Consider the following 27,914-nt stretch of genomic DNA (forward strand, 5'->3'; position numbering starts at 1 on the left):
GGAGACGCTGGCGCACGTGGCTGAGCAACTGCGGCTGCATACGTTAGTGGTGCGGACACAGTTGGTGGAGCCTGAGCTGGCGGCAATGCTTCGGCAACTTGCGATTGAATGACCTGGCGAAGCGAAGGCGACAAGGGTGCCATCGGCTTGGTTGTTCTTGTGATTATAGATAGCTGCCGGGAGACCTGCTCGCGTATGAATTGCTTTATGAGTGGCATCAACGCAGAGTGGTCGGCGGTGTCATGGCGATAGTCGAGGGATGAGATGTCCGCGGTGTCTTGAGCAGCGCAACGTGTAGAAGCGCGCTGCCTACGCCGCTCATCATAGCTTTGGCAGAGCTGAATCACCTCGGCGACCGTCTGGGGACTCTTCGCAGCAAGCATTTGGAATGCACCGTTGTCGATTAATTTCATGATGTTCTTGATCACGCCTGCCTCGTCCAGAGTCGAATCGACGTGCTTGCAGAGAAATAGCACATTTTCGATGTAGCTCGTGAAAGGTTCATCTGCTCTCTGCACTCTGCCCCACAAGCACTGTTCAGCACGAAGGCGGCGGACAGCAGGACGGCCAAAGACTTCCGCGAGGGTTTTTGTCAATTCCGACCAGGTACTGAAATCACTTTGATGATTCCTGTACCATAGTTTTGCCACGTCGTTCAGGTAAAAACTCACGTTTGTGAGCTTATCGGTGGCGTACCACTTATTGTATGCGCTCACCATTTCATACTCGGTAATGCAGTTGTCCACATCTTGGTCCTCTGTGCCACCAAATATGGAGGGGTCGCGCTGCCGGAGAGCGCCAGCGCAGAAGACAGGCACAGGTGCCAGATCTGGAGTAGCGGCCTGAGATGGCCCTGGATCAGTCATTGTAGGAGGTCGTTGGAGTGTGCGGCTGCGAAGATCCAGGGTGAGGACCAGAAGTACCCCGCACCTCCATCACTTGAAAGGGGTGTGTTGAACAAGCTGGAGTTGACTCGGCGAACGAGAGCTTCATTTAGCGCAAGCGCTAACTGCACGCAAGCCTGCGATCTCAGCAAGACTTCTTTCTTTTCTATACTCGAGCTGCATGCCCACTGCCCTCATCACAATACAATATATATATATATATATATATATATATATATATATATATATATATATAGTAAAGAAGAGGAAGTACTCCGGCGCAGAGGCAATATATATATATATATATATATATATATATATATATATATATATATATATATATATATATATATATATACATACATATAACGCGGTCTTTGGTTTTATTCCTGCTCACAGCAAGTTATTTTTTCACCCACTTTTCTTTCTATCTATTTACTTTACATTGGTTCTAATAACTTCCCCTATACATTCCTTGGCATTATTGTCTGTAAGATCTCATTTATATTGTGTACAAACACGTAAAAAACGAGCTCTTAGGTATACACTTCTTTCCTCATTCATTAACGAGGGTCTCGTACTGGCAGACTTAGTGCCTTTAGTTTTATACGAGGGACTATTGGTCAGCTGCCAGCTCGTAATAAGTTCACGTGCTACGTGGCGCCATACAGGCTCATGAAAAAGGCGTACCACATTCGCCGCCAAGGTTACACGTGGCGCTGACTGACACTCGCACGTTGAAATTCACCGATTGATTGATTGATATGTGGGGTTTAACGTCCCAAAACCACTATATGATTATGAGAGACGCAAAAAAATTCACCGATAAACCCAGTAAAGTGGCTGGGAAACAGCCGCCGTAATAGCTCAGTGGTGGAGCATCGAACGTATAATTCGGAGGTCGTAAGTTCGATGCCTGCTCCCAGCAAGGTATTTTTTCACCCACTTTTCTTTTTTCCTAGTTACTTTACATTGGTTCTAATAACTTTTTCTATACATTCCTTGGCATTATTGTCTGATAGATCTCAATGTTATTGCGTCAAAACACAGAAAAACGAGCCCTTAGGTATACACTTCTTTTCTTATTAATTAACGAGGGTCTCTTTCTGGCAGACTTCGTGTCGTTAGGTTGTATAAGAGCGACCATTGCTCAGATGCCAGCTCGTAATAGGTTCACGTGCTACGTGGCGCCATACAGGCTCATAAAAAGTGTGTACCACACTCACCGTCATGGCTACAGGTGGCACTCACTGACACTCCCACGTTTAAATTCACAGATAAACCTAGTGAAGTGGCCGGGGCAATGGCTGCCATGATAGCTCTGTGGTAGAACATCTAAGGTGTACTTTGGAGGTCGTAAATTCGATTTCTTCTCACGGCAAGTTAAATTTTCACTAACTTTTCTTTGTTCCTATTTACTTTATATTATTTTAATAACTTCCTCTATACATTCCTTGGCATTATTTTCTATTTGATCTCAATATTATTGTGTCAAAACACCGAAATACGAGCCCTTAGGTATACCCTTCGTTCTGTTATATATAAATATATATATGTAAGAACAGGTAGTCATCAGGGGCGCCCGCATCATGGCGGCAACGCGGCTGTGATTGGATACATCACGCGCCTGGTGAAATTTAAAGCGAGACATTGTAGCCACATGATAGTCTGTGCGATAAAGCTGATAGATCAATCGTGCCGCTGGTAGTGAGCACTGTTCCTCGGCATGAGCAAACGTGGTGGGCGTACCCCATTTTCACCGCAGGCGTCTGTCAACAAACTGAGTGACGAATGAACTCGGATACAAACTCGTTGATTTTAAGAAGGCCCGAGTTCAACTTGTGACTGTAATGGTGCCGATGTGAATGTCAAGCGTTTGATGCAGTGAACGCTAAGCCTGGCAGCTTCTTTGCTTATAAAATAATTTGGTGAGCTTACATTACTTGTACAATGCTGGAGTCATGGAAAAGCTTGTGATAATCTAGCTTTTTGCAGCTTTTTAAGTTTGTTGTCTACTTACATGCGTGCTCGGCTTCGAAGTGAAGACTGCATCAGCTGTTTTATTTTGATTTTACTGATTGACTGACGCTTAACGACCTATAAACTGAGCTGTCTAGTCTTAGATAACTTAATTCTGTGGATGAATTTATTGCAAAATGGATATATTTCTTGATTGTACATAGACAAGTACTTAATGAGGTGAATGCTTGCAGAAGCTTGGGAAATGTATGGTTCCTCTTGTTGTGTTATCCAACTTTTGCATATTTAGCGTTGTTCTTGATCTATTACTGAAGCATTAGCTACTGAGACAACCCACGTTCTGCTTTTGTTTTCATTTTTTATACGCCCATGCTCATGCATACTTTTTCTAATCACTTTCTGTATGGGCCTGTACAAAGGCGTTACAGTATTGTAAATAAAAAAATAAAAAATTAAAGACAGTTAACTCGGACGCAATTAGCAATGCCAGCAGCAGTACGAGACTAATGAACGTAATCATGATTAGCAGGATACTTATTGTTATCATATAAATAAGGACCAATTACCATGAATTTACTTAGTGCACTCATAATTAACGCCGTGTTATAGACCATTGTTTAGTTGGCTGATCACTTAAAATGCTTTATATAGCCAGGTTCTAGCTATACATAGTTTCATCTAAACGGTCTTCTTGAGTCAAAGTCAACTGGGCCAATTAGCTCAGCCCTACCATGCCCTGGCGTGATAAGCTGGGTCACAACATATTCTAGCCTAACTAGCCAAGTATACCGCCCAGCCAAATAGCTAATTAGCCAGCCGCACGTGCTCGCGTGCCAGCGGCCGATGACAACAGGAACAACGTGGACCGGCCGCGCAGCGCACTAGAATGTACAGGCTGACTATGATGCTTAACACGTGGCCTCGGATTTAGCTGCGATGGCGGTGTCGTAAGACGCTCAACCAGTACTGATCTCTTAGGCCACCGTGCTCTTTAATGTAATACAGATTTACTGCAGGCAATAAGGACTTCCGAATGAATCTAAACCCCCCGTGCCTCTGAAAATTATTGTCACGAAAAGTTTCGGACACTTGTATTGCATTGGTGCACTTTGCAGTTAGTGGAACGACAAAGAAATGTAAGATGCCTCTGGTTTGAAGACACCGCCAAACTTAGTTGACCGTCCAAGACGCGATGAATCATTTCGTCATAACCAATGAAACCCAGCGCAGCAAGGGGTGAATTTGACTTTTTCGGGCTCTGGTCGTCATAAGGGGTTGTCGCCAGTGCCCGGGAACATGCCGAGTTTCGCAATGCTCGGCCGATCTTGCATAGCACCCCATATATTTTTATAGACGAACGTGTTGAAGGCAGTTGATCGTGAGCCCTAAAAAAGAGTGTGTGACACTCGCTGCCATAGCTACAGATGGCGCTGACTTACACTCCCACGTTTAAATTCACATATATATTCCATGAAGTAGCTTGGAGGATAGCCGCCATGGTAGCTCAGTGGTAAAGCATCGAACGCATTATTCGAAGGTCGCAGGCATTATTGTCATTATTGGTATTCTTGTCTGTTATATTTTAATATTATTGTGTCTAAACACGAAAAAACGAGCCCTTAAATATACGCTTTTTTTCCTATTCATTAACGAGGGTCTCGTGCTTGCAGACTTGGTGCCTTAGGTTATATATGAGGGGCTATTGGTAAGCTGCCAGCTCGTAATAAGTTACCGTGTTACGTGACGCCACACAGGCTCATAAAAAGAGTGTTCCACACTCGCCGCCATGGCTACAGATGGTGCTGATTGACATTGCCACGTTTAAATTCCCTTATATACCGAATAAAGTGGCTGGAAGGACAGCACCATTTGTAGCCATGGCGGCGAGTGTGCCACACTCGCCGCCAAGACTACAGATGGTGCTGACTGACACTCCCACGTTTAAATTCACATATATACCCGATAAAGTGGCTGGGAGGATAGCTGCCGTAGTAGCTCAGTGGTAGAGCATCGAACCTGTTATTGGAAGGTCGCAGGTTCGGTTCCTGCCCACGGCAGCTTATCTTTTTACCCACTTTTCTTTCTTCATATTTACCTCATAATTTGGTGTAATAACCTCCCTGTACTTTCCTTGGCATTGTTCTCTATTAGATTTCTATATGATTTTGTCAAAACATGAAAAAACAAGCCTTTAAATATACACTTCTTTTTCATATATATATATATATATATATATATATATATAAATATATATATATATTAAAATGTGGCGTTTTAGAGTGGCACTCTTTTATAAAACAGGAGAGCGGTCACGACACGTCAAGTGGTAATGGCGGAACCAGTCTGAGTACCCAGCCAACCAAACGTCATCTTCTTCACCAACTGAGTCATACCCCCTGCCTTTCTGAGTAGCACTCATCTTCTTCACCACATTTTCCTCCCCTCCGGCAAAGAGCCATCCTGGTGACTCAAGGGCAGGAGACAATAGAGGGATCATAATACGGTTTTAGGCGGTCTATGTGGACGGTCTCACGTCCACGGCGTCGTTGATCTTGGGGCTGCTCTAGCAGCTCGGCGATGTAATTGACGGGTGAAATTTGCTTAACCACACGGTAAGGGCCGTCATACTTATACGTCAGTTTCGTTGAGAGACCAGGGCTGGTTGAAGGGATGCGAAGCCAGACAAGGTCATCTGATGCATAAGAAGCCGGAGACGTCGGGCTATCGCGGTGGTGTTTCTGTCGTTGCTGTTCAGCACTTGTGAAGAAGCAGGCAAGCTGACGACAATCTTCGGAGTATTTAGCAGCTTGTGACATCGTCGTCGACTCCACAACATCTGGGTGGTAAGGAAGGATGGTGTCTAGCGTGCAAGAGGGCTCGCGACCATAAAGGAGGAAGTATGGAGAGAAACCAGTGGTTGTCTGGACAGCAGTATTATGCGCGTATGTTACAAAATGGAGAATACTGTCCCAGTTGGTGTGATCGGTTGCGACGTACATTAACAGCATATCTCCTAATGTACGGTTAAATCGTTCTGTAATGTCAATAGTTTGAGGGTTATACGCGGTGGTGGTGCGATGAATGACTTGGCATTCCTTGAGAAGCGATTCGACGGCGTCCGACAAAAACACACGCCCTCGGTCACTCAGGAGTTCACGTGGTGCACCGTGACGTAAAATGATCTGGTGCAGTATGAAACGACCGACGTCACTGGCTGATGCAGAAGAGAGTGGTGAAGTTTCTGCATAGCGCGTAAGGTGATCGATAGCGATGATTACCCAGCGATTTCCAGCTGGTGTAATTGGAAGAGGTCCATACAGGTCGATACCAACACGGTCAAACGGTCGGGCAGGACAAGGTAAGGGTTGTAGTGGAGCTGGAGAACTTGGAGTAGGATTCTTCCGGCGTTGGCAAGCGAGACAGGAACGTACGTAGCGACGAACGAAGCGATACATTCCACGCCAGTAGAAGCGGTGGGACAGGCGGGTGTAGGTTTTTAACACTCCAGCATGGGCGCATTGTGGGTCGGCGTGAAAGGAGGCGCATATGTCTGAGCGGAGACGACTGGGAATCACAAGGAGCCATTGGCGTCTTTCGGAGAGATAATTCCGTCTGCATAACAAACTATCTCTGATAACGAAGTGCTGTATTTGACGGCGCATACCTCTAGGGATATTTTGCGAGAGAGCTCGACTCAACAAGTTGATAAGTGAAGCGATCCAAGGATCTTTTTGTTGCTCCTGTAGCATGTCGCTGACACTAAGTGCAGATACGTCGGGGGCAGGCGAAGACGGCGACTTGTCACTACATTGTAGAGGTGATCGGGACAAAGCGTCTGCGTCGGAATATTTTTGGCCAGATCGGTAAACGACGTGAATGTCGTTCTCTTGTAGCCGAAGCGCCCAACGGGCGAGCCGGCTGGTGGGATCTCTTAACGAGGAGAGCCAACATAATGCGTGATGATCTGTAACCACGCTGAATGGGCACCCGTAAAGATAGGGTAGAAACTTGCCTATGGCCCATATGATGGCTAGACACTCTTTTTCGGTGACTGAATAGTTGGCTTCTGCTTTTGTGAGTGCACGGCTGGCGTAAGAGACGACGTACTCATCAAATCCAGATTTACGCTGGACGAGGACAGCACCGAGGCCAACTCCGCTAGCATCCGTGTGTATTTCCGTCGGGGCAAGAGGATCAAACTGTCGCAGTATAGAAGGTGACGTAAGAAGGTGGCGGAGTGTGGCAAATGCATCATCACAAGCTGACGACCAACTAGAAAGGCCTTTTTTGCCGCCAAGAAGGTCAGTCAAGGGCGATATGATGGAGGCAAAGTTGCGAATAAAACGACGAAAATATGAACATAAACCGAGGAAGCTGCGAAGTTCTTTTAAGGTCTTCGGTTTAGAAAATTCGGCAACGGCACGGAGTTTCATCGGATCCGGAAGAATGCCATCTCTAGATACAACATGGCCCAAAAGTAGGAGTTTTAGAGCGCCGAAGCAGCACTTCTTCAAGTTGAGCTGTAGACCGGCGGAGGTGAGGCAAGTAAGCACTGTCTCGAGCCGCTGAAGATGCGTTGAAAAGTCGCTTGAAAATATCACGACATCGTCTAAATAACACAGACATGTCTGCCATTTCAGGCCACGGAGGATGTTGTCGATCATGGGCTCGAAAGTAACAGGCGCATTGCAGAGCCCGAATGGCATGTGTTAAATTCGTTAAGCCATAAGGGGTAACAAAAGCCGCCTTGGGGCGATGAGCCTCAGCCATGGGAACCTGCCAATAACCTGAACGTAGATCTAGTGACGAGAAGGACTCAACGCCTTGTAAGCAGTCAAGGGCATCGTCTATGCGGGGTAGCGGGTAAACATTTTTGCGTGTGATCTTATTCATCCGGCGGTAGTCGACGCAGAATCTTATTGAGCGATCCTTTTTCTTGACTAGAACAACTGGGGATGCCCACGGGCTGTTAGAGGGCTCAATAACACCTCGCTTCAACATGTCGTCAAATTGTTCCGCGATTATGCGACGCTCAGATGCCGATACCCGATACGGACGCTGACGTAAAGAAGCGTGAAGGCCAGTGTCGATTTCGTGAGATACTGTGGAAGCACGGCCCAAAGTCAGTTGCTGGTGATCGAAGCTGGCACGGAAGCGCTCGAGGAGGGCGATGATGTCGGTGCGCTGTTGGGCCGTAAGGTTGGTGTCGATGAAGCGCGAAATTGCGTCGGTGAATGATGGGGAAGAGGATGACGCGCAGCAATCAACAGCGTCAATAGGTAGCTTAGTCGAGTGCTCAGGAACTACACGTGCACTCGAGAGATCAATGTCATCGGCAAAGCCCAAGCACTCTCCGTACAGTAACTTGGAAGGTGAGGGAAACGGATTTGAAACATAAATTGCACTTGATGCCTCGTAAGCATTCAGAACGGCGAAAGGAATCAGGAAGCACTTGCGGCAAACAGTGGTTTCAGAAGGCGTAAAAAGAACAGTTGAGCCACTAGAGACGTCTTAGGAAAGCGGAACTAGGGCGGATGAAAACGGGCGTATCGAAGTATCAGCGGCAACGAAAACTTTTGCTGGTGGAAGGGACGAGTCGAGCGAAGCAGCGTCGCATAACGGCGCGAATTCCACTTCGGCGCGAACACAGTCGATGACGGCATGATGAGTGCAGAGAAAGTCCCAGCCTAATATAATGTCATGGGAACACTGCGGTTGCACTACAAACTCGACAACATAAATATCGTCAGCAATAGCGACACGTGCTTTGCATGCAGCAAAAAGGCGAATTCGTTGCTCGTTCGCAGTGCCCAAAAACGAAGTCGTGAAGAGGCATTGTGACTTTTTTTAGTCGACGGCAAAGTTTTTCAGTCATTAAAGACAATGCGGCGCCAGTATCGACGAATGCAAAAACAGGTATACCTTCAACGGAGACAGCGACGACGTTGGACGGCGAAAAACAAGGTCTTGTGGAGTTCAAAAGATCTGCAGTTCTTGCCCCCGGAACTGCGGCTCCTAGTTTTCCTCAGGGACAGGGCGAGGTCGACGTAGCATAGGGGAAAGGAGACGGCGTTGAGGTGAAGGCGACCGGTGTCTGTTGAAGTTCCGGCGAGATGAAAATGTGTCCATGGTCGCAGTCTCGCCAGATACATCAGGCTCTAGTAGTTGTGGGAAAGCATAATTGTTGTGCCTGACGTCGTCACGCAGGAAAAACCCACGCCGTCAACAAAATCTTGCCACGTGCCCCGCAATTCCACAGGCGAAGCATATGGGGTGGTTGTCTTGAGTGCGCCAAGGGTTGATGAAAGCGCGGAGGTGATGGTCGGTAGAAAGGACGGGCAGCCTGGTACATATGCTCAGTCGGTACGACAAAGGGGCGCGTGGACGTAGGCGTTCGTGACAAATAGGCGGGGCCGTTCGCGACAAGTGGACGTCGGGTTCCGTTCAGTGCTTCGGCATAGGTCAATGGAGCAGCCACTGGTGGTGCGTGAGCTGCTGGTAGCGCCTCGGACACTTGCTCCTGGACTACTCGCTGTATTGATGGCGCTAAAGTAGATGGGGCACTTTCGGAGATATAAGGCACGAGGGACAACTGGCATGCGACCTCCTCTCGTACAAATTGCTTGACCACGAGAAGCAAAGTGTTGTGGTCTATAGTAGTGCCAGGCGACGTTAAAGCGGAGATTGTTGCACATGGCACGTTGGCACGATGGGTGGTGTCACGCTGTTTCCAGAGCTCCTCATAGCTCTGACAAAGTTGGATCACTTCCGCTACCGTTTGCGGGCTCTTGGCGACAAGCATCTGAAATGCGTCGTCCGTCACGCCTTTCAAGATGTGTTTGATCTTGTCGGCTTCTGTCATGGCCGAGTTGACACGCCGGCAAATGTCGACCACATCTTCGATATAACTGGTGTAGCATAGTCCCCTACATAGTCCCCCACATTCGTTCGCATAGTCTCCTACATTGCGAACGACGACGAAGCAGCAAGAAACGGCAAGCCACAGCGTTGGTGCACACGCGCGACCCGAGCTTGCGTTTGTTTAGTATTTTCGGCCTGTTGGCGTTCCTCGCTCTTCTCGCGTTCCTCGGCCTCCTAGTAGGTCTGTACGTAAATAAACTGCGTGACATCAGTGGAGGTGTGTGGACTCCCGTACAAACCTAGGAGTTCGCTCCCGTAAGCTTCCCCTTCTACGTGACACGAACATGGCCACCGAGACGCCTCTCCAGGTGGGACCTTCGACCGTCGATGTCACTTGCGGCGCCGTGTATCGTCAACGAGACCCTCCTATCTTCACAGGCTTCACTGAGTCAGACGTCGAAGATTGATTGGCGAGGTACGACAATGTCGGCGCAACTAATAAATGGGACGACCCAAGTTATCTGGGCTACGTCACGTTCTACCTGCGAACACGGCGCAACTGCGGTTTAATAACCACGGAGCTAACATTACTACGTGGTCTGCATTCAAGACTGCTATTACGGACGTCTTTGGACGACCTGCGGCACGCAAGCTTCAAGCCGAGCACCGTTTAAGTCACCGTGCGCAGCAACCAGGTGAGACCTACACGGGCTACATTGAAGATGTGTTGTATCTATGCAACCGCATCAAATCTACCATGCCTGAGGAAGAAAAATCAGGCACATTTTTAAAGGCATTGACGACGGCGCTTTTCAAATTTTGCTCGCGAGAAATCCCCCCCCAATTGCTGTCTTCGGCTCCCTCTGTCAAAGCATCGATGAATTGCGTAGGCAGCGCGCAATCGCTCGTCAAGCCCTCACGACGCCAGACACGCTCGCAAGCTTGCACCTAGCTGCCCATCCTACCGATCAGCAGCCGCTGCTTTCGACAATCAAGGACTTCGTCCACGAAGAGGTGGCGCGCCAGCTGTCACTGCTGCCACTGACATATGAGCCCGCGCAAGCTTTGGCACCGGACCTCCAACACGTCATTCGCACCCAAGTCGCTAAGCCCCTTCCACCGATGCATCAGCAACCACCAGTCACTACGCCTCTCACGTACGCCGCCATCACTGCTCGGCCTACGCAACAACGTATGCCATGTGTTCAACCTGCCACGCCACCCTATGTCGTGCCTACAACCCCAATTGCTTAGCCGTATCCCAACGCGAGATCTTCAGCTCCATTTTACCGTCGCTCAGACGCTTGGAGGACGCCGGATAATAGGCCCATCTGTTTCGCCTGTGGTATCGCTAGACACGTCGCCCGCCACTGTCGCCGAGATCCCCCTCCAGTTGACACCGTGGGCAGGTCAATGGCGTCGTCTTCTAGGACGCCATCAAGGTACACCACTGACGGTCCTCGACCCTACGCAAACCATTGGTCACCATCGCCCCGACGACGCTCCCTGTCACCTATGCGTCGCCGACCTGCTACGGAAGAGGGAAACTGATCGCTGCAGCTCCGGAGGCAACAGCTGCATACAATTTGAACTGCTTAAAGCCTCCATCTTTCTCGCCGCAGATCGTTATTGACGTCAATGCTGAGGGGAACGCCGCACAAGCACTTATCAACACAGAGGCCGCCGTTTCCATAATCTGTGAGACCTTATGCCGCAAGTTGAAAAGGCTGATGACGCCTCTTTCGGGCCTGATGCTCCGCACGGCCAACTCGCAGTGCATAGAACCTACAGCTGTGTGCACTGCACGTGTCATTATCGAAGGTGAACCTTATGCCATTCAATTTTTGTGCTGGCTTCATGCTGGATTCTTTTTCTGAAGCTTACAAACTTGTCGTTGTTGCACACACGGAAATAGCACCGAGAACATCCTCCCTTGTAGCCTCGACCTGTACGGCCACTCCTGCTAGAACTGTTTTGTTCGCTCCGTCTGACGTATTTACCCGCTGCCATAGCCTACACCTGCCCTTTGCCGTACTCACCGTGGAATCCGGTGCTACCGCCATGCTCGTCGTGAACTCGCTATCGTCGCCAGTTACCTCACTTCGCGGAGAATGTTTGGGTAACATACAAGACGTTGACCTCTTGCGCCCTCTGGAGTTCACCGAACCCCATCTCACCTCCAGCTTAAGGCTATGACGCCACCTGTAGCCACACTGCCCGCGCCAGACTCATTCCAGCCCTCTGTTGCCGCTGAGCTATCGCCGACACTAAGAAGGAAACTCTTGTCCCTTCTTTGAGAGTTACGTTCTGCTTTCGATTGCGCTCAACCATCTTTGGGTCGCACAGCGAACATCACGCACCACATTGACACCGGTACTAATGCTCCCTTACGCCAACGACCATATCGAGTTTCAGCGGAAGATCGCCGTATTATCAACGAACATGTCGACGATATGCTCAAACGTGGTGTCAACCAGCCATCGCAGAGCCCTTGGTCGTTCCCTGTTGTACTTGTGCGCAAAAAGGATGGGTCTATCCGATTCTGTGTCGACTATCGCCGGCTCAATAAGATAACTCGGAAGCATGTGTACCCGTTGCCATGCATCGACGATGCTCTCGATTGCTTGCAAGGAGCAGAATATTTCTCCTCTTTAGATTTACGCTCAGGATATTGGCAAGTTCAAACGGCTGATCCTGACCAACCGAAGACTGCATTTCTAACACCTGATATCAGTTTAACGTCATGCAGTTTGGACTCTGCAATGCCCCAGCTACCTTCGAACGGATGATGGACACCATCGTTCGCGGCTACAAGTGAAACACGTGCTTCTGCTACCTAGACGACATCGTCGTTTTTTCTCGCCACTTTTTCACTCACCTTGTTCATCTTCATGCTATTCTCATGTGTCTCACATCTGCTGGCCTTCAAATTACCATCAAGAAGTGCCATTTTGCCGCACATCAGCTCACTATACTGGGTCACGTCGTCTGCAAAGAGGGTGTTCTCCCAGATTCGGCGAAATTCCGCGCCGTGGCCGACTATCCTAAGCCCAATACCATCAAGACGCTTAGAAGTTTTATCGGCCTGTGCTCATACTTTCGTCGATTTGTGCACAACTTCAATTCCATCATCGCGCCTCTTACCAACCCATTGACAACTTCCAAAGGCGTTTCTGCTTGTTCAAAAGAGTGCGACGAATCCTTCACCGCGCTTTGGCGGTTATTATTAGCACCTCCAATACTACGTCATTTACCCCGATGCGCCTACGGAGGTCCAAACCGAAGCCAGTGGTGTCGGTCTTGGTGCTGTATTGGCTCAATGAAAACCAGGATACCAAGAATACGTGGTCGCTTACGCGAGTCGAACCCTCAAGAAGGCCGAGTGTAATTATTCCGTCACGGAGAAAGAGTGCCTCGCAATTGTCTGGGATTTGACGTAGTTCCACCAATACATTTATGGCGGCCTTTTCGAAGTCGTCATGAACCACCACGCTCTATGCTGGCTATCATCGCTCAAAGATCTGTCGGGGCGTCTTGGTCGTGGGGCGCTTCGCCTACAGGAATACGACATTCGTGTTGTATACCTATCTGGCCACAAGCACTCCGACGCTGATGCGCTATCCATCTCGCCGCTACCAGCTGACCCAACCTCCTCGTCACCTTCTTCAGCTGTCATAACACTAATCTACTTCACAGACATGGTATCGAAACAACGCAAAGATGTTTAGATTTCCCAACTCCTCGCATTTCTGACTGATCTGTTTGCTAATTTGGTCTCAAGAACTATCCGCCGTCAAGCCACACATTTCGCTATTCGAGACGACCTCCTCTATCGGCGGAATTACACGTCTGAAAGTCGGAGGTGGCTGTTAGTGATACCCAACCACATGCGCTCGGTAATCTGTACTGCTTTTCACAACGACCCTCAAAGTACTCAAGCTGGCGCTCTCAAAACGTACAACCGTCTACGTCAGCGGTACTACTGGCCCGAAATGTACACATTTGTCCACAAGTACGTACGTGCCGGTACTGCATGCCAGCGGCGTAAAGTCCCAACTCAACGCCTTGCCGGTACACTTCAGCCTCTGCCTTTTCCAGCGCGTCCGGTTGACCGCGTCGGTATCGACTTATACGGACCACTTCCCACGTCGTCTTCTGAAAATAGGTGGTGTGATGAGCGAAACAGAGAACAAGAGACAACACGCGATCCTGGGCCAGCAGTTCTTATTCTGACTTCGTTGTTCTCTTCCTCGCCTAGCATGCGCATCTGTGCCAGAGTGCCAGTTTCAGTCTTCGTCGTCACACTCGGCCATGACTGCAAGCATTTTCGATGGGCCACACGACAATGTTCATGTGGGTGAGGCTAGCTGCAGGAGCTGACATTTCTTCAGGTGGGCGGGGTCGGCTGCATCGTCGTGGTCGGCCCCGACCACGCTGGAAGTTTGTCGAAATTGTCTCCGGTTGCCAACACTGGCTATGTCGCCCGGGTCGTTCGCCATGTCGTAGTGGGGACTGGGTCCTGGTTGGTCCCTTTGTTGATGACTCCGCGGGACGACATTGGCTGTCGCGTGGCAGTCTACAGCCTCGGCCACGCTGCAACTTTTCAGAGAAACTAGTTCGACTCCGGTTTTCCTTTGGTGGACTGAGCAGGCATTCTCGTGGTAGAAGTTTCCTGCAGTGGTGTTGTTTTCTTGGAGATGGTTCTGGCAGGCGGCCCCGACTGGATCGACATAGTTGCAGGTTAATCACAGAACGCTTTCCTTTGTCCCACCACATTTTAGAAAACAGAGCAGGAAATGGTGGATCCGGCAACGAAACAAGTAGCATCTTACGCAGCCGTCTGCACAATTTTCTGTGGCGTGGCTCCTGCGCCGTGACTTGTGTAGTCCGTGAATTGCGCAACGTTGTCGCTATGGGGCTCCCGGACCCTGTAAAATCAGCGATTCTTGAAGCTATGCTGCGTACTGGCGGGAGATCCTCGACGGAAGCCGCTCCGAAAATCGGAGACTCTACCGGTTCAGGCAGTTCATGCATCGCACGCATATCCTCTTCTGTCTGGTGAGATTGGATGTTCTTAGACTCAGCGGAAAGACCAGTCTCATTAAGTGGTAGAACATCCAGTAGGATACGGGCTGATGGCTCCAAGTCGACCACACGACCTGCGTTGGGGCGTCTTGCGGAGCGTTGCGCAAAGCTTGCCATCAGGAACCCGCCGGACACAGCTGCACCGTCGGGCCAGTGCTCCTCTGGAGCTCTAAATACGACAGCGGAAATTCCTGTGCAAGGCAGAGTTACACGATCGTGATTGTTCCCTACATCTTGGTCACCGAGAGATGGCAGGATGGTAGGAGCTCGAATCGCATCCTCTAGGTCGGGCTTTTACCGAGTTCCGTTCTTAGAGAAGGTCGAGTTACATGGGCAAGTGGCACAGGGAATCGGACCGAAAGCAGCTATGAGCTTGACGCTCCACTCCACCCATGACTGCTGCTTCCAATCTTCATACCGGTGCCACGCCGCTGAACCTTCCCGAAGACGGTCTATGGCCACATACCATTTCTGATTCTCTGTCCAGGCCGCGCGCATTGCTAGCGCATTGACGGTTGCCATCCAGCTGTCGGCGTCGTTCCGGACACCGTCGAATTCCGGCAGTTAGTAGGTAGACGGCGATAGTGGGGCGGCACGTGAGAATGCGGATATCACTGAGGCAACGCCGTCGAGCTCGTCTGAGAGCTGCAGGAGGGTGCGCCAAAGCTGCCTGTGTTGCTCCAGTTGGCTTGTCTCAAGATCATGCGAGGCAGCTACATCCAACACGGCGTTAGTGGCATGCAACTCTGGCAACATTGTAGGAGCTCGCTTGGAGATATACGCTGTCAGTTCATTAGTCTTGACGCGGAGTAGCGCGATGGTACGCCCCAGGTTTGCGGTGCTGTCGTGTGTGAAGTCTGAAGCGTTGGTGATCGCGGACTTCGAATGATTAGCGGTTGCAGCACTCACGCCGGCGACGTTGACGAGCAGAGAAGCCTGGACGGCGTTCCCTGGCAGCTCGTATGTTGAAAGAGTGCGGCAACGGGAATGTAGACCATGGGAAGCGTGAGCGGCATTCCCAAAAGACAGGAGCCGGTGCAGATCCCTGCCGCGAAGCGGTAGCAGGGTGTCAATAAGGTCATGCCCTACAACCCCAGGGTAGGCCTAGACGCCGTCTAGTGGTAGTTTGAAGGGTAGCTGAAGCGGCGGGTGGGACCCCATTGCCAAGGAAGCGTGAACGGCATTCCTCAATGGAGAAGCCCGCACTGCCGACTAACCACGAAGACACGTACCGGTGGCTTCCCTCAGATGGTTCACTTGTCGGCTTGCGCTGACGGCAGAATCTATCGCCAAGGACGCGTGGATGGCGTCCTTGTGAAATGTTACCGGTAACATGTATTGCAGCAGCCGAGGAGGCCTTGACGCCGTCCACGAATGGTAGTGGCAGTGGCGGCAGGTGAACAGCTGCCGAGGAGGCCTTGACGCCGTCCTCAAGCGGCGCTTATTGCAGCTGTCCTGGATGACGAAGCTGGGACGTAAGACTTCTTCTTCGTCGACTGCGCCATTGTGATGAGCGAGGCAGAGAACAAGAGACAACACCCGATCCTGGGCCAGCTGTTCTTATTCTGACTTCGTTCTTCGCTTCCTCGCCTAGCATGCGCGTCTGTGCCAGAGTGCCAGTTTCGGTCTTCGTCGTCACACTAATAATTGTTGGCGTAGACCACCTCTCGCGTTACGCGGAGACGGCAGCAGTACCTGCAGTAATCGCAAGGAAAGTTGCGTTTTTCATCTTGCGCAACTTTTTTCTTCGCCATGGTGCTCCCCGCGAACTTTTGAGCGACCGTGGGCGTGTTTTCTTGTCTGACGCCATTCAAGCGTTGCTTGCTTAGCGCAACATGGTTCATCGCATGACGACAGCATATCACCCGCAGACGAATGGCCTCACAGAACGATTTATCGCACTCTCGGTGATATGCTGACGATGTACACGGCTTCAGACCAGACCAATTGGGACGCTGTCCTTCCATTCGTCACGTATGCGTATAACACCGCTATGCACGTGACAACAGGGTTATCCCCTTTATTTCTGTTGTACGGACACGAATCATCGTGCACGCTGGACACTATCCTTCCATGCACGCCCGACCCTTTTGAGTACACTGCAATTTTTGATGTTGCCAGGCACGCAGAAGATTGCGGAAGATTGGCCCGTTCACTGACAACCGAGGACCAAGGCCACCAGAAGCTACGGCATGACACCAACCGACATCTCTCTACTTTCACGACTAGCGCTCTCGTTTGGCTCTGGATTGCACCGAGCACTCGTGGCTTTTCGTCAAAATTACTGGCACGATACCACAGGCCCTAGTGTGGTATCGTGGTAATTACGAGATTGAGCTTTTGACACAGTCTCATGACTTACGACGTCATGGCCGAGAAATGGTGCATGTGAGCCGCCTGAAGCCGTATTACGACCCCGCTATAGTAACTACGCCTTAAGGCGCCAGGTTGGCTACGCTATTCACCAGTGGCCAATGTAGGGGACTATGCGAACGACGACGAAGCTGCAAGAAATGCAAGCTCGTGGCGCGTGTGTGCACCAACGCTGTGGCCTGCGTTTCTTGCTGCTTCGTCGTCGTTTGCATAGTCCCCTACGATATATATATATATATATCTATATATACACGGGATTTTCGATGAAGTTGGGTAGAGGAGAAAGAAGTGAATGTGTTCTGTGCCAGGCCTGATGATGGCTGCAACCATCTATCATCCCGCCTGCACAATAAACATCTCTCACCCGTAATATAGGTAGTGGACAGTGCTGGGTAACGCCTTGGAGCACCGGACAAGTACGGCGGAAGACACATCCCCGGAACTTCGCCAGAGCCGCAGAATTGCAGGATTTCCGCCACTACCAGTCATCATAAACCCTGACGGCGAAATCCAAACAGCTGCGTTTAACACCTATGGACACCATAGATCCACACCAGGGAACCCTGGGACACCAAGGAACCCAGGGATCCACACCAGGGAAACCAGGGAACCACACCCGTTTTCTGGCAAACCTGGAGAGGACGTCGACGAATGGCTCAAGCACTTTCGGTGGGTGAGTCTGTATAGCCACTGAGACACTACCGGCCAGCGCAACTACGTACCACTTTTTCTTGAAAGAACCGCGTTGATGTGGCACGAGAACCATGAGCAGAATTTGACTAGGCGGGTGAATATTGTGGACACAATCAAGAAGTGTTTCGGAGATCCAACCATGATAAAGAAGCATGCTGAGCAGGCCCTAAGCCAACGTGTTCAAGTTCCTGGGGTGACTTGTACGATGTATATTGCAGAAGTTCTGAAGCTTTGCAAGAGTGTGGACCCACTAATGACTGATGAGGATAAGGTCGGGCATCTACTTAAGGGCATTGCGGGGGATATCTGTCGCTACCTTATAGGAAAGGATGACCTGCAGTCAGCCAATAATATCATCCGACATTAGCCGAACATTTGAGGCCCTTAAAGCTCGGCGTATTTCGGCATAGTTTGGTAGATTCCCCAACGTCACAACGGTCACAAGCATCGACGTAGTCCCACCACCCAGCGATCTGGCGTCAACAATACGAGAGATAGTGCGCGAAGAACTTCATCGGCGGGGCGCTGCTGTGCCGTCGATAGCACATGGCCACGGTTCTTATACGCCATGCAGCCCCCCGCCTGCATCCATCAACGCTGCGAGCTTCGTCGACTCAAGGACGTTGATACAGTTGCGTCGTCATGCCTATATGTCTGATCCGTGAAACGACTCCGCGCAAAGGTCACCCCCCGATAGCGCAGCGTGGCACGATTATCCCACTGACCATCTTCAGCAGTGAGTTGCGCGTGAAGCACCTGTGTGCTTTTACTGCGGCGTTCGTGCACATATAGCCCGATTCTGCTCAGACCGGCATAGGTCACCTCTGCCGCAGTATTAATGACTCCCGGCATCCTCTCGGCGCACAAGTACTCGGAGAAACTATCGCTGGCCACCCAACGGCTGCTACAAAACAGACTTCCAACAGACCTCCGCAGCGTTTTGTCGGCTTCAGTGCGGAGTGTCATGCCACCGGCCTCCTTCCGCCAGCATCGGTCACCATCACCAGGTTTTCAGCGTCTCACTTCTCCTCCTCCGCCGGGAAACTAGACGCCGCGGCCGTTCTAGAGCCTTCAAAGCTCTCAAGCGTAAAGCTGTGCAACTTCAGATTGTAGGTGGCTGCGGCGCCCGCCACGTGCAGAGGCTCTGTTAAGCTTCATATATAAATTTACCACGGTTGTCTGTTATACGCAATAACACGAGACCACCATAGTCACACTTTCTCGTGTGAGTGGCTATGGAAAACGCGAGTCATTTGCTTACTCAACACGTTAACAGAGGCCCTTATCCAGCGCTGTTGCTGTTCTTCTTTGCGAAAGGGGTTGAAAACAGTAAAAATGAAGTCGTTTACGTCCGTAGCAAATTGCAACGCAACAGTAGCGTCACGTGGGGTCTTATTTTTACAGAACGGAGCTTTTGCGTCTGCTCGTGTTTTCGCCATCGTTATGGCGAGTTAATCTGCCAGTACATCACAGTGGTTCGGTGACGCGTCAGGCTAGCCAAGAGAAATTCGTAGCTGTCTTTCCTAGTGTTCTAAGCGCAAATATACCTATTGTTTAGCTCAATTTTTTTTCATACACTGTGCCAATGTAGTTTCATAGCAAAGTGTGCAAGGGAGCTGGCTTGGCACTATTCAAAACTGCGTCGAAAGGTGGCACTCAGAGTGGCACACTTGATGAACGTGTTTGGCGAGGGCTCCCAATGGACTGCACCGATAAATATTTTTGTATATTTAGAGCTTACTTTCATAATGAATAAGGCACCAGTGTAAACCTCCAGAGCATTAATTACATTGTACGGCTTTGGGGCGGGGTAAGTCACCCGGTATCGACTTGTTTGTGTGTGTTATTTTTCTGTTGTCATCACGTGGTGGGGTGCACGTACACCGAACACGCAAATTTTATAATAAAGCTTAGACTTTTAGCTTAGAGCAGGGATCGTTGTACACTGCGTTTAGTAATTATAGAGTAGGACAATCTAGCAGGGCAATTGGTGTCGAAAACACATGTTTAAAAAGACTATAGTATTCAGGGTGCAAGGTGGGTTGGAAAATGGAGGCTAGCACGAAAAGAATGCAGAGGAAGCTCACGCCAAGAGCAGGCAATGTGAGGTCGAGGAAGAAATAGGAAAAATAATAATAACCCAGAATGAACTGCCGATGAGAATCACCGGGTTAGAGACTGCATTCGCGACTGAGCTAAAAAAAACGAGGACTATGGGAGGAAGGCTTAGGTCAGCCGAGAAGGCAATAGCGAAAGTGAACAAATGAATGGCCGATGGAGAGAATGGTAGCGTTCCCGCACCCAGAACGGTGGAGAAGAAAGAAAAAACTGGTTCAGAAAAAAAGAAGTTCAACTAGTTCACTGGTAGCAAGACCTAGCTTCAGAGCAGTAGTGGGGGGGGGGGGTAGGAAGGGACAAAGCAGCCGGTGTTGTGAGCCCAAGTAACCTCCATGTGGGGGACACTCTAGCGGAAAAGTTGGAGCACGTAATGATCGCGAGGAACTTGAAGTCAAATTCATGCGCAGAAGCATTCACAGAGAGGGTAAGATGTGACACAAGGGTTTCGGTAGGAACGTTCCCAGGACATAAGCTGGAAGCAGTCGTTGGGAACGCGAGCACTCAAGTCACAACTAAAGCTAATGAACGAAACCTCGCATTAATTGTGGGTGGACAAAAAGATGTCTCAAATGAAGACTCGACAAGATTGGTGACTAAACTGGCGGAAGGGGTCGAAGATAAGCCGGCCATTTCACTTCAAGTACAGGCAGTGATATGCATAATACCGGATGTACCAGTGCGTGACGGCAACCTGCCAAGAGCGGTTATCACCACAAACAAGGCGATATGGCAGAGTCGAAAGAAAAGATTTCAGGTAGTGAAAATAACCAGGGAGGGGCCAAGGTGGGGTGGTTTTCAACTAGACAGAATTTACTTCGATAGGACGCTACGTCATAAGGTGGGTTGGCGACTTGCAGGATGCGCAGTAACTTTTCTGGGGGGCACGTGGATCCTTCGAGGCCCGGGAGAGCTAGGAACGAGAAAAACAACCAGGGGACTCTCTCACAGGTGGTATAAACAGATACGATTCCATGGTGGCGCCAATATCTAAGACATGTAGAACCATAGGGAGAAATTCACGTAGGCACGAGGGCCGAGCCAATTCAGACGTAGTATATAGTTCCGTACTGAGTGGCAGAATTACATTGAAGCGGGGAAAGATAGAAGAACAGCTAAAGGAGAAAAAGCTTAGTGTATATGACATTGTGGACACACATCTTAGGGACATGGTGGGATAATCAGGGTCGGCTCACAATTTGATTTTGAATCTTAGAGACATCAAAAAACAGCCTAGCAATCTAGACTAAGCATAGAAATACTTTAATAGAACAGAAGGCAGCAAAAGGGGGATAGTATTGGGTCAATTATTCATAAAACGACAAAATAGCAAAGGGTCAGGCAGAAGGGCAGGGAGCATTTATGGCTAAAAAGAAAAGTGGCAGGGCAGATGACGCTGCTGGGCTTTGTATACTTGTAGGCAGGGGCAAAGGGCAGAGAGGAAAACCAAAAAATGTACAGTGCATAGAAAATGACATTGAATAATTAGGAGAAGAATATGAAGTAATTTATACTACCAGTTACGAATGCACGCAAAGAAAACATGGATGGGTATACTGGCAGAACCGGCAAAATGCTAATGGATATGTGTGAAAGGCATGATTTAGTAATTTGCAACAGTACCTAGAAGTGCGAAGGGCAGATAACAGATGAGAAGGAAAGGCTGCGGTCGACGATAGATTACACAATGATGTCTCATAGAATGTATGATCAGCTAAGGGTGGTGAACATAAACGAAAAGAGTCCAGAAGCTTAGGTAGTAATCACAAACGTAACAAGCTGAGTTTTGAAAGAGAAATGAAAATGGAAAAGCGGCATGGCAGGCAAACATATGGTAAAACTTATTAAAAAGACATATAAAAGTAGCAACTAAACACATTGATAGATTAATCACCAAGGATTCTAAAACAGAGTGGACGTAAACAAGACTAACTAGATTGTTTGACTTAAGGCTTGATACCCTACGAGTCAAATCAACCGAAAAAGGAAACACAAACCCAAAAGCTGGTGTAAGAGAAAGCTCATAGAGCCATAGTAAAACGTCGGGAAGCCTCTAGAGAACACAGGTATGCTATACATAGGAGTGAACCGCAAGATGATATCAATAAAAATGCGATAACTTTTTTAGCTGCAGAAGGGAAGCTTTCAGTGTGATCATTGAAAAGATGGGAACAAAGATGGGTCAATTAATGGTGAAAGTAAACGAAAAAGATAGAAAGGCCGCTGCAAAGTCTTGGAGTAATCTAAATTTACTGAGCATTAAGACAAGCATGGAACAGAGGCTTATAACTAGAGTTCAAGGCGTTAGGCTAGAAGGGTATGAGGCAATAAAATATATAAGAAAAATGATGACAGAAAAAGTTTAACATTAAGAAGCGTAGCATGCATTTCACCGGATGAGGACAGACCAATCAGCGCATTGGTTTCACTCGAACAACGAGAGTAGGAAAGGGCAGCGAAGAGGGTTCTTTACAACTAATTACCAGGCCCAGACAGCATCTCAACTATGTCAATAAAGAAACTAGGACAAAACTCCAAGCAAACATTAAGAAAGGCACTGAGAAAAGCAATAATTAATGCTAAAGCCTACAATAAGTGTAAACTAAGAAGGATGAGCACGATGTATAAAGGAAAGGAGTACAAAGCTGATATAAAAAATCTACCGTCCGATAACATTGACACCGGTAGTTTACAGGCTTGTGAGGCAGATGGCAAAGGAAAGACTATAGACATGAATGGAGAATGAGGGAGTGCTGGGAGAACTACAAAATGGATTCCGTAAACAAAAGAGGTTGGAGGACAATCTCTTTCATCGATACGGTGTACTGAAATAGCGAAAAAAGATTGCAGGCCCCTGTGGCTGATATTTATAGATATCAAGGAAGCTTACGATAGTGTGATTTAAGAAGACTTGTGGGGAATACTTTACACAATAGATGGGGAAGATGGAATAACTGATCCCATAAAAGATACCTATAAAGCAACACTTAGGAAAGAACAGGTATCCAATCCTATGAAAGTAAAACACGGGCTTCAACAGGAATGTCCCTTGTATATTTTGGTACTTAGGCTTATCTACAGGGGCTAGAAGCCAAATTCAAAGGAACTCGACTCGGCTTTACCCTCTCCTTTGCCAAGCAAAAAAAAAAGCACTTTGAGCAACCATTGCCAGCATTCATGTATGCAAATAATATAGTTTTTAAAGCCGACATTAAGGAAGGTGTTCAAAAAAATATAGAAATCAGTGGTAATGAGGAACATAGGTTTAGTTTGAAGTCCAGTAAGAGAAAAATCGGCAATCATTATTTTTAACAATATCAAAGACAGTGAGCACAAGATACAAGGAGTGATGCTAGAAATAGCAGAGAAATACAAATATCTTGGCGTATGAATAAATAACGGGGCAGAGTACCAAAGAAAGCACGAAAAATACGCAATGACTGAGGGTAACAGGATTGCAGCAGTAATGAACATTAGGGCAATGTGAAACCGCTGTAGGTATGACGTTCTGAAAGAGAATTAGAAAGGTTGCATAGTTTCGGAATTCACGCTCGGTGATGCGGTCTTGTGCATGACATCAGAGGATCAAGCAAGATTGTAAATAAACAACATGACATAGGTAGACTTGCTTTAAGTGCACACAAGAACACCCCAAATCAGGGAGTTCCAGATGACATGGAAGAAACATCGTTCGAGGGCAGGAAAGCGAGCAGAAAGATGGAATTTGAGGAGCGATTGAGAGAAATGGGAGAGAAGTGTTGGGCTAGGAAAGTTCTCAGCTGCTTTTGCATGAAGAATGTTGATACTAAATGTAGGAAGCTAATTTGTAAATATTCGAGCAAGTATTTAGACAACAGAATACCAAGCCAAGAAAAAACATCGGACAAGAAGAAGATGAAGGAAGGATAGAGAAAAATGTGCAAGATTGAAATGCTTACGAAAGTATCACCGGAGACCTACCAAACTTTCAAGCAGGAAATCGCAGAAGAAAATATCTACAATCAAATTATGGGGTAGTTGTCTGCTGCTCGAGACCGGAACAAGAATATTGCGGACAAAGGCGTAGTGAGCCGAAGGCGAAGGCACAAGCACGTTGTGTAGTGCGCGTGGAGAGATGGAGGAAGCGGCCGAACATTTGATAATGTTCTGTAGAGGGGTCTACCCTATAGTTTAAGATAATGGCGCGGATTTTCCCAAAACTTTGCAGCTTAAAAACGGGAAGGTAAAATATTATTTGTACTGGTAGAAATAACCAGAAGGAGGCTAACTGATTGGTGGCTACAATCGAGGTGCGAGTGAAGTTCAATCCGTAAACACACAGTGATGGTACTTAACTCTATGGCTAGATGGCGTGAGCCACCGCCTGAACTAAAGGGCACAGCCGGAAACAATCATCTATCCAACCATCCATCCACTCCAGAGTCTGGCGTCTATCAGTCATGCCATGACATTAAACTCTTGCGAACTCCGCCATATATGGCCGCAACTGGGTTAATGTGGGTGACCCTCTGATAGGACTGATCGCGAAGCACAACAAACGAGTGATCCAAAAACAAAGGAAAAAATGGCATTCGCGTGTAATAAATCAAGCTGACACTGTACGCATCGCTATGTTCATCACTTATGGACCCCTGTAGTGTCCGGCCGAATGCCGCTGTTGATTCTGAAATTGATAACGAGCAGGTGCGCGAAGCAAATGAAATGCGTGGGCCGCAATTTGCCACGCTGCGATGAACATGTGGCAATAAACGTTACTCGCTCTTCGAAAACGTGTCTGCTCCTTGCGCATAAACCCGTGTTGACACAACTTGTGACTAAGATGAAATTCGAGCATTTGTTTTTCAATTCGCAATGGCAAGTGTTTCCAAGATTCGCCCAGAGAAAAATGCCGCCCCTTTGCTGCGTGCGAAGATGGTGACTGTGGTCATGACTTCAGCCAAAGCAATGGAAGACCAGTGGTATTTTAGTGGAAGACCAGGCAAGCTGGAATCTTCTGACCAGTCCTCCAGTGAATGGGCTTCGTACAGAGAGCGGCTTATCTGACCATTGAATGTCAACAAAGTGCCCGGCAGCGACATCGTGCACATTGGTCGGAAGATCTACAGGCTGTTACAGTCAGTGAAACATCGAGTACTGCCTTCTTGAAAAAGCTTCGAAGGGCTGAAGAAACTTCACCACCTGTCCACGAAGCCGTCCATTATTGGAGGATTGGCAAGTCTCAATGAATAGGTAGGAAAAAAAGCGAGTCCTTACACGAAGTTGTTACCGGTCTTTGTAAACTGTTCCAAATGTAACAGCTCGGAACCAAGCTTCACGAGTTTCCTCTATGGCGCTGCACGTTCGGCCTGCAACGAGAAGGCATTTAGCTAGTTCTTTTCATAGGCCATACCAAGAAAACATTTCAGAAAGTGGTGAAGTGGGCTTTGACCCTGGAAGCGGCTAAAAAGAGTTTGGTGGAAGCACGTGGTAGAGACGTTTCAGTCAGCAATGGGATCAATGCGCAAGCTGAGTCGTAGAAAACAGCAAAAAACATTTTTCGCTGCGCTTATCCAAAACACAGGTGTAGAGCACGCTCTCTTGAAAACTGAACGTGTTTTAACAGCGACGAAAAAAGGTCATATCTAGAGAGCTTACTGAAGTAGTGGTAACACTTCACCTAAAAAAAGTTTACGGAAAAATATACCACATGTTTGCTTGTGTTTATGCAAAGTACGCCGAAAGACAAAAATCTTCTGAGCTGTGTTAAATCTAGAAGCTGTGTTAAATCAACTTTTCGAAAGAGGCGACTGCACTAAACAAGAGAAACATTCGTTTTTCTAGCAGAAACTTCGCTACCACATTAAGATAATGAAAGCTGACAACATCTCAGCAACGACACTCATCAAGGCTTTGACCCCTAAACACAGGCAGCACGAGGCGCACCTCTTTCACTTAGCGGCCTTTGGCCGATACAAAAAGAAAGTCAATGAGGATTATATGGTTTTGAGGGCAAATTAGGAATGCCCTCCTAAGGGGAGGAGCCACCACGGTCTAAGCGCCCTTCATGCGTGAGAAAATTTACGGAACACGTCATTCACACACGGATATTTAAGCATATCGAGGAATCCCAACTGTTACACCGCTGGTAGATGGGCTTTCGGCCATGACTTTCTACTCAAGACGTCATGAAACCCATGAGGAACCACATCATTGATAGCAAAATAGGAGACGTCGGTGACATTGGCACAACATTTCGAAAATGCCTTCGATAAAATTTTGCATAGCACGTCCTTGGTTTCATTTCAACCATAGGCCTTGCGCGTAAATTTGACAGGTATGTCACATTGTTTTTTGGGGGGCAGGTATGCCATTTACATGGTTGGTGAGATGCGTCTGATTTCTTTAAGCTGATAGTGAGGGGAACACCTCTGGTGTCTGTAATCTCGCCGCTTCTTTAAACGGTGCCGAAAAAAATCAGTGAGCATGCGAAAAGGCTCATGGAATAATATGTTGTTTTGAGAAGTTTACTTTGTACCGTGACGGCTAAATGACTGACACTGAACCACTTCAGACAACTATAGGTCTAAAAGTCTGCATGCCGACTATCGCGGCAGTACGTTTGCCGTGCCCGGCTGTCACAATTTCAGCTTATCGCCATTTGTTTATATTCAGACAATTAAGCGAGAACGCTGAAGCCGCTTTCAGTTTGCACCTAGCGCTATATATTGTGGAAGACAAAAAAGAAGAACGACATTAAAAGTTTCACTTTCATTGCAGTCGCAAGCTATGCCTGTTTAAAATGGCGTATGGCTCACTGGCAAGAATCAAGTCTCATACATTGCGAACAATATTATTAACCATCTAGATTGATTCCTGGCTGCCTGTCCCGTGAGAACGGACTTATTTGTGAAAGGAGGTGCTTCTTCCTCCTTGGTTTGGCTTGGCACTGCGCTTGATTGAACATGTTCCTAACCGCCAAGTCACTTGTTCATCTCAAGAGAAGAAAGGTTTTGTATTGGCCCTGTGGTAACAACATCTAGGGGTTGTTGGACATTGCACGAACGGATATTATCTTCAGCTCCTCTGTACACTTGAATCACCTTTGCAATTTTTCAAGTTTGTTGGGTAATTTTTATTTATAGACTATGACGATATTTCCTGCTTCAACTTCTTTGGCGGATATAGTATGTAAAAAGTGCACTGATCGAAGTTGAAGCATATATTCTTTTGTCCACCAGCTCCAAAAAGTTTCACTTAGCCATTTTCTGTAAATGCCACCACCGTAAGACTTCCGTGCGCGTTAGAATAATTGGCGTGTCGTTGCTGCCCAGTGGTTGCACCGTAAGTTTTCTGCCAATATTGAGGTCAGCTGAGTTAACGCATGAGGTTCCCCGCTGAACAATTGGATCTAGGTGAGAGGCCACAATTTCAAAACCACCTTCCTTTTCGATAGCGCAACAGTCAGCTCCTCAAAACAAAGTTGAGCTTTGCCGAGAACCTGTCTCTGTCAATTGTTAATAATCCGTACCAGACGCCCCCACCCTCCGCCGCACCATAGAGCGCTGGGAACAATATATTGTCACGTGATCCTTTTATGATCCAAGTATACAGATACCTCCTCTTGGGAAAATATCTTGCCGAGCTTCTCCAAGTCTCTTGACGCCTTCCTAAACGTTCTTGCGGTATCTAAATAAATTACGTGGAGGAGACCCTTTCGTGCTAAAAAGCATCGCAAACACACGAGGAAAGATTCTGAAGTTAGGCTCAAAACCAGTACCGGGTAGGCTGCTATGAATGAAGCTCATACGAAAAGCGTCCTGTGGCATTTGCTCTCTGAAGCCCAGGCTGTATTCACAGCAAAGAGCAGTCCTGTGAAGTGAACTCCAGTTACTTCGATTGGGTTCGTTGTTGTGCAACAATGGCATGATATAGGTGCTGTCGGAG

At 48.1% G+C, this 27,914-nt stretch overlaps 1 non-coding gene across 1 annotated transcript; it reads left to right on the forward strand.

Annotated features, from left to right (window-relative positions):
• Nucleotides 1-4,849: 4,849 nt before the first annotated feature.
• Nucleotides 4,850-4,921, forward strand: TRNAT-UGU (transfer RNA threonine (anticodon UGU)). Its single transcript has one exon. It is a non-coding gene; the product is annotated as a tRNA-Thr (tRNA).
• The last annotated feature ends 22,993 nt before the right edge of the window (nucleotides 4,922-27,914 follow it).

The sequence above is a fragment of the Rhipicephalus microplus genome, chromosome 2 (assembly GCF_043290135.1).
Source record: "Rhipicephalus microplus isolate Deutch F79 chromosome 2, USDA_Rmic, whole genome shotgun sequence".
Lineage (NCBI taxonomy): Eukaryota > Metazoa > Arthropoda > Arachnida > Ixodida > Ixodidae > Rhipicephalus > Rhipicephalus microplus.